We start from the raw sequence: 8,626 nt of genomic DNA on the forward strand, positions 1-8,626 counted from the left end.
CAGAACCGAGGGACACCGGAAACTCTCCCCGCTGGTCCGCCCCTTCTCCCGGTGGCAGCCAATCGCCGTCCAGTCCTTCGACCCACGTGAGAGATTTGCGCCCGCCCTGCCCGCCGTTTCCCCAGGCGCTTGCCGGAGAGAGCGGAGTGGCGGGGTCGCTCGTGGGCTCCCCGGAGGGAAAGCCGACTGCGCTTCCCAGCGTGCTCTGCGCAGCGACGCAGCCGCTCGGCCCCAGCATGCATTGTGCGGCTCCCCTGCGCTCAGGCCTGGGCAGAGCATGCCGGGAGTGGTAGTCGGAATCTGCCGCGGGAGCTGCTGGGAGATATAGTCCCGCCGGCTTGTGTTTAGGGGCTGGGGGCGCGGCGGGAGCGGCCACAGATAAACAGCGTTATTAACGGCCGGTCACCCAAGAAAAATTTTTCCCCCTCCCAGCCTCGAGCTTTATTCTGCCTTCCTTGTAGCTGTTACTGCATTAGAGACGCGACCCGCTCAGCGGCGTGGATGTGAGAGGGGGCCGAGCCTGGGGCGGTTCCCGCCGTCCGTCCTTGGGTGGCGGCTGCGGTCGGCGAAGCTGCTTCTCCTGAAGAAAAAAGTAGGGCGCCAGCCGGGAGAGGGGGTTGCGCAAGGCAGCTTCGCCAGAAATGGCTTTGCACGCGTAGCTGGGGCTGCAGATGGAACCTCTTCTCAGGCCGGAACAGCTGGAGAAACCGCTTTGAGTCATAAGCCCTTCTCGGGAACATGGCGGAGTCCTGCAGCCCTCACCGGAACCGAGCCCGTCTCCTTTCCGCACGGCTCCGGCTAGCGGGAAGGGGCTTAAGGATCGCTCCTCGAAAGCAAGGATGGCAGCATACGCTGAAGGAAAGAATGAAGCTGCTGAGGCGCACGTACAGTCCTCTGAACCCGCCAGCACTTCCGCGGGCACGTGTGGGCCTTGGTCTTCTGGTGGACAGCTGTAGAATAACTGAAAACTGATGCAAGCATCTTGGAAATGCCATATGTTCCCGCTTTCCAGGGAAATAAACTTAACCTCTTCATAACACGAGGGGAACCTTTATGTTCTTTTATGTAGTTACTGAATAAAAATATCACTCTAAACCTCCCTAAACGCTTACCACCTCAGAGAACAGACAGTGGATATTTGTGTTGAATGAAGTAGCTTCTGTCAGGCAGTACGTGCTTAAATTATTTTGTCCTTAGAACCTAAATCTGTACTTGCCAGAAATATTCAATTGCTAATTTCAAGATGGAAAAATAATTTTACATTTTTGGGTATCATCCTGATCTTTAGATGGGAGTTTTTCTCCCCCAGAACAACACCTGTTCTTTTACAAACTTGTAATACTGATGCGATTCTTGCAAAAATAAAAAAGGGGTATTCTCCTCTCCCTCAGCAGAATTTTGGTGCTTCAGGATTTCTCCCATGCATTCCTTCTGTTTGAGAGTAACGAGATCCATGCAAATATGCTCTGGTATGGCTGATGCAATCCTTAAATAGGACTTTAAGATTACTTTTAATTTCTCCCAAGCATTATTTGAAAGTGTATGTATATGTAGCAAAACAGAAATTACTCTTACTCCCTCCTTCCCCTCCCATAGATAGGCACTTTTTGAAATAGAAGGAAGATTAATTACAAGTACGAGCTACTTTGAGAGATAACAGAATAAAGAACCACGGAGTTCTTGCTGGCTGTAAGCTGTTACTGTAATCAACTTCATTACAAGGCCTATATTGGTGAATTTGGGTGCCAGAGAGGTTAGCACACATCATGCAGCAGAAGCAAGCATGAGGCCGATCTGTCAAGGGGGACAAAGTTTTCTTCAAAACTACCAGGTGTTAGAGAATATATTTCCAGCAGTAATTCTTTTCATAGTTGAAGTGGCAGGTTATTTTCTGCTGATACAGTGACAGAGATCAATTATAATAGTTTTGTGAAGAAAGATACTGCTTCCTAGTGAGTCAGTTTTTATATAAGTTTAGGGTTTTTGGAGGATAGCTGATGCAGTTATAGTGAGAGAGGTACCATCAGCTTCCAAACGCAGTCACAGGTCTCTGGTGCGCTGATTGCTTGCTGTGCTATTGTCCTCTGAAGAACACAAATGCGAAATTGAACAAAATAACTACTTTTAGCATTTATGAACATTTATGGTTCTCTCCCTATGTCTCTTTATGTGTTTTTGTGCAGTTTTCCTTCAAAAACGCACTTACCAGCAAAGTGCATATCCACAGTACTGGAAATTCATATTCCACCCCTGCAAGTAAATACGTGTACTGACAGGAGGATGAGAACGTATCTGTGCTGGAGATTGCTCGTGTGAGGGAGGAACAGTCATGGGCTATACACTAGGAGCAGCCAAGTGGATATTCCACCCAAATGGCCATTTCCAAGACACTGCTTAATTATTGGGCACCAAGAGTAGTGGTCTCGTGTTGTGACAGGCAGGAAGCTGAAAATTAGTTCTTTTTAATTGTTATTTAGAATATAAGTAAGCATCTGTTAGTAAAAATCCTTAGCCATCAACTTTTTCTAAATTTTCAGAGTAATCTATTTTTACAAACTACATTCGAGTTATGTGGTTAATACCATACTTCAGAGTAGTCTGACTTCATGAACCCTGTACATCTAAGTGGTCAGTCTGACGCCTCTCGAGTACTTCACTGCCTTCACTGGGGTGGGGACTCCTGGGCAACTTTGTGAAAAATGAGTTGCTTCATTATTTTTTTAAACATATCAGTAGGGTGACAACTAGAACAAGATGTTTAAAACTCCAAACAATGACAGTCGAGAAACTATGAAATAAAGGTCCTATTTTTTTCTTGGGGCATTGTTACAACACGCAAGGGAGTGAGTGAACTATTGAAATGCAGCATCAAATTTAACTTTGTCCTTTTCATCATGATAACTGTCATGATTGCTTTCAGTGAAATTTTCAAGCAGCTCTGGACTACTGGAATTTTTTCTTGGAATGCTTCCCCCCGGTACTGAGTAGGAACTGTAATTCTTCCAATGTTACTTTTCACAGAATGACCAATCAAAAGTGAAAATGAAGGCAGGGGAGGAAACAGAAAAAGAGAAACAAACCAAAAGAAACAGCCAAAATCATCACTCTTCTGCTTCACAGGATCCAAAAACTCAATGGCAGCTTTTAGAGAAATTTCCTGGGGCCCGATGTGGACAGTGTTGCAAACACATACTGCCTTAACATACAACTATAAATAAAACCCAAATAAGACATTGGGGCACATATGGAACGGGATGAGGAGTAATGCAGAAACTGAAACCAGCATGTGTCAGCTGGGTGGTGTGTTCTCCTACGTGCTTGTTGCACGTGTCACACCTCCTCCCCTGAAAATGAACTCCGAAGGTAAATGAGCTCTAAGGAAAGCTGTCACAAATTACTGGGGGCATGGAAAAAAATCCTGTATGACAAGAGTGAAAAGTCTGGAATTTCTTGCTTGGCTCAGGAAAATAACAAGTGAGACACGATGAAAAGAAGGCCAAGTCAGGATCTTCCATTGTCCTATGACACACAGAGTTAAGTTAAATTACAAAGTGGCACACTTGAAGCCAGTATTTTTCACTCTCACACATTAAGAAATCAATTACCTCCCAATACCAATGAAATAATGAACTTGATTAAAAAGGGAACTGGACAATTGTATGGATAAGAATGTTGGCCAGTTACGGGTTCGTGCAAACGTGCTTTGGAAGAGAATTTGGCTGCCAGCCACTGGGGTGTGAAGGGCAAGCCTCGGCTCACCCTGACGAGGCAGGCGGTCAGTCCAGGGAACCAGTTCACACGGCGCTGCTTCCCCTAACGCTGCTCGTGTCCCTGTTCACACCAGCCAGGGCTGGAGGCAGGACACCCAAGCCAGAGGCTATGCTTGTGGTCGTGAGTTAAATCTGCTGGTGATTGTCCTCCGGCACCCAGACCAAGGGGATGCAGTCCATTCCCTGACGTACCCCTTGGCGCTCGGCCTCCAAAGCTGGGTCGCTTGCCAGCTCCACTGGGAATAACTCAGTGGCCGGGAGCTGATGGAGAGATTGCTAGCTGGCTCATGGCAATAATTTTTAGAGGTCTTTCTAACTGTTTATAGGCATTCAGCTTTCAACACGTGCTCAGAGGCGTCGGTTGACTAGTATGTCCTTAGCTAGAGAGACCTGAAGCGTGTTCAATAACGGCGTTCCTCCACCTGAAAGATCCTATGCGCCGCTATGTTTGCCTGCTTAGGCAATGGTTTCAGCTCTTTCATTCACATGCACACTAATTCTTTGACACCACATCCCACCAAAAGAGACTGTTTTTTCTACATCCACACTAAATGTCTGCGGAGGCTCCTCTCCACCCCAGTAATGCTCTTACAGCACTTTCATCCACCCGACACACGATGGGCGTGAAAGTCTTGTTACACATGATACAGGATGCAAGGTGGTGATGATACAGCAAAAGCAAAACTGTTTGATGTTTAAATTGCGGGCATCAAAGTCATGAAAGGGGCACATGGCCAGCATGAAAACATTTCTGAAGTAAGCTAGACAAGAAGCTGGGTGTGATCTGTCTCTCTGCTGGCCATTGTTTGACTGTGAGGTAAATTGGGCTCATTTCTCCTCAGGAAGGATAGGAAATGCAGGGGAGCTTAGTAGCTTTATCTGGCTCTGAAACCTTCACATTTGAGTATGGAAACCATAGCTAAGAGAACAAATAAATAAAAGCAGCTGCAGAATTAAGGTTTTGTGCATGCATACAAATAAAAAAACCCACATTAAACATGGTTTTCTTTAGAGCAGTGTATATCAAAGCAGGATCAAATCTTTATTCTACTAATTTTATATATAACCCTTAACTAACTGCATTTTTTCTGTCTTTCCCTACTTTGTCAGAATCACACCGAGATAGAGGAACCTTTCTGCACATGTAGTTTTGGATTAAGCATACCTCCCAAGTGTATCTAGAGAGGTTTGTCATAGCTTCATGAATCCCTGAATTAGCAAAGGAAAACGTTCCCAGTCTGTGCCATAATGAAAACCAGGCTTTTATGAAATTAAGTGATTCATTCTTCAAGATAATTTCTACAGAGCGCTGTCTCATTAAAAATGATAGAGTGACAAACTAATGATAAATTATTTTGGTTGCTCCCCCTCTCACAATGGTATCTAGTTAAAAGTAATGGCTGAAAAGTACATTATGATTTTTTGAATATATTTAGACACACTAATACATGTGGCTTTGCATTTCTATATATGCACAGTCTTCATATGTATATATGTAGAGCCAATATTGGGCTATACTGAGAAGAAAGTGAAGCCATGCACATCTTCCGATGTTTTGAGGAATTGCTGTTTTCTGAAATAATTTATGTCAATGTAATACAAAGAAAAGATAGCAAGAAATTCATTCACTGTTACCGGCCATTTCATTTAAAAAAATTGGAACGCTGATCTAAAAAAAACCCACCCCAAACCCCTAATGTTTAAAAGGGAGAAGCATTGAAAATGAATAGTTTGGAACAAAAATCTACTAATGGATAACATTATTTAAGGCTAGGCTACTATTGTACTGTTGTTATTACAGAGGTATCAGCCAGCACTTACTGAGACATACGGTATCAGGCCAGCCAATACATCTTACTTCTAAACCGCTGCTGAATCGAGACCCAGACCATTATCAGCGCGGTCCTCGACACTGTAAGCGTACAACCAGGCTCTGGATGCAGCACATGGACTGAGGCCCCAATGCGGCTGCGGTTGCTTGGCAGTGCCGCGGTCAGTAACCAGACACGCTTCGTTCCCTTTTATGTAACAGCTATTGCAAAGTAAAAGTCAATAAAATGTGAACAGCCAAGAGTTCAAGGATGCATCTCACGGCCAGGTGATACGCTCCTGTACATAGGGTTATTCTTTAAATGCATGAGGTTAAAATTGACAACCTGGGCTTCAGTACTACGTACATAAGCCCATCAAACACACACAAAGATCACCAAACAGCATGGAGGGAAAAGAAATAGTGTTATGACCCAACTGAAGTGACGAACTAAAGAAATTCAAAGTTTACTAGGACAATTCAGGAAATTGAAGGCTTTGGTTAACTTTTTTTGTAGAGAACAGCTGTAAATGATTGAATAAAAATGTAGAGGAACATTTTACTAGACTTCTTTTATTCCAGGTTTTTCCAATCTTTCCTCTTCCTCCTCCTCCAAACAAATTACTGAATCAAAATATTCCATACACATATTAACTAATGGCAACCAGACTAGTAAACTAAGATTTGAACAGGATGCTTCAGTGCACAGAATAACTGGAGATGTTGTTATCTCAGAAGAAAGCTGTATCACTTTTGTAAGCTAACTGAAACCAATCCCGGGCAATCTTTTCCCTGTTTCTCAATGTTTAGTTTCAAAATCTGCAAGTTTAGTTGCTTCTAAGAAAACTTGTTAACAATCTTTTTGTTTGTTTGCTTTTCCTCAGTGTTTTAGACAACTGCATTTTCTGTTACATTGTCTCCACAGGTTGGTATTATTTAGATCCATTCTTAGTTTCATTTGGTTTTATTCTTGATTTTGTACTGTTGTTGTTTTGCTGGATTTTAGCCCTTGCACCATCCTAGTGCTTGGAATGACGTTGTTAAGAAAATGCCAGCATACTTGCTTATGAAGAATATTATTAAGACACATTTGGACTACAAAGGCCTACAGAAAATCACTGTGAACCTGAAGAGGTCTACCTATGTTAACCTGGCATGACAAGTGGAATTCTGATCCTTTCCCTGTTACCATGCACAGTAAAAAACGTGGGAGACTTGTAGCACTAACCTGAATGAAAGGCATGGGCCCATCCTGAAAACTCTGCAGGATTACAAAAACTTACTTATTTCAGCTTTCCAGGTTAAAACCAGATATGCAGATTTGAAAATATTAACATGATTTTTCATAAAAGACTTTAAATATCAGAGCTCAGTCAGATTAAGCCTTGCTACGTTATTGCCTTTTTAAATGCAAATTTAAATAGTGGGGTTTTTTTTTTTTTAGACATACTTGCTTCTCACGAGACTTAGAAAATTAAGGTTTTATATGTAGGAACCATCTTTTATGAAAGATGGAGTTTCGTATCTATTACAATTACATAGGCTATGCTTACATGAACAGGAAGATGAATATTGAAGTTCAAACCCCATGCAAATAAGCCTGTCATATATCTGAAAACAGTAGGAATAATTATGCTGGTTTTTAAGAAGGTGGACATTTGGAGCAGTGATTTTGAGCTCAGAGTCATCCAGGGAAGATTTGCCACTATCGGAATAGAACTGCCTGTCTATTGAGAAGGTGTTGCGTCAAACTGTACAGTAGACAGATCCTAACGTCTCCAGCTTAAATCTGCGAGTAGCTATATTTGTCAAGATTAAACATTAAGTTTTGAATAGTCTGAGTTTTATGAGTGTAACAGATTTAACTTTTGTGGCCTTTAATTAATCCTAGATATAAAATGCTCCAAAAGCACCTCTTATTTACCACAACTTATCTTGCGTGTTAACTAAAAGTGAAAAACACTATAAAAATACAAATTGTGCTAAAGATGATTTGTAGTTGAGGAAGTGTATGGTAATAAAGAAACTAATTTGAGAAGTCAAATGTATGCAGGTTTAAAACAATTAATTTTCCATGATGAGAAATACAGGAGGGCTTTCTGTCCAAGTTGCTAATAGAGACAATTTTAAATAGTCCTTTCTTACAGTTAACAGCAGTTAAAGCTACTTCGCTCTCTTCAACTCCCACGGGATGAATATTGACTGAATAATTACAGCTATAATCTTTTCAGTCTCTTTACAAAAGTTTTCAGCAGAATTATGTCATTAAGATAGAGCTTACTGTATGTAACACGCCTATAATTCAATTGTGCTTAATGGCTCCTACCTACTTCATTTTACCCATTTTCCTTCATATTTGGAATTTCAAGAATGTTTTGTCACAGAAGGTTATGAAATAGATGACAAATAGAACATCAAATTTTCATTTATATACATAAAAACACTGACTTAATGGTAAAACTACAGGAAACATCTAGATGCCTAAGAAGACTAAAACAATCTTTTAAAGAAAACTATTTTTTATTTAAATTCCACGTCTTAAGCAATGTGACAAAGTATATTTTTGAAATTTGTATAAGTCTGAAATGTTTGCCCCTCACTTTGCCCTCCCTCCAAATAGATGAGCCAATTTTATACATATCTACAGTATTTAATAAAGATGTCCAAGCCAGCCAAAGTTTTTACATAAATGTTTCAGCACTTTAAATGAAGAGAAACATTTAATTTGCTCTCACTCAGACAGCAAAATGAAATGGAAACATAAGTCTTCTGAAGAAAAAAAATGCATTAAACCATTTCTCATTGCACGGAAAGGCAATATCTTAATACAATGATTTAACAGAAACAACAGTTTAATTTAAGCAGTTAATAACTGTTCTTATTTAAATGCTTAAATGTTTGCCAGTTAATCATATCCGATCAACAATTATTCAGTACTACTTTTGGAGTCTGAATGAGTATTTTTTTAACAAATTATGCTAAGATAGGGTTTTCAATAAATCCTTTGGCTACATACATTAAGGAAGTTAAATACACATGAAACCTA

The sequence above is a fragment of the Phaethon aethereus genome (genome assembly GCF_964289735.1).
Source record: "Phaethon aethereus genome assembly, chromosome: 1".
Classification (NCBI taxonomy): Eukaryota; Metazoa; Chordata; class Aves; order Phaethontiformes; family Phaethontidae; genus Phaethon; species Phaethon aethereus.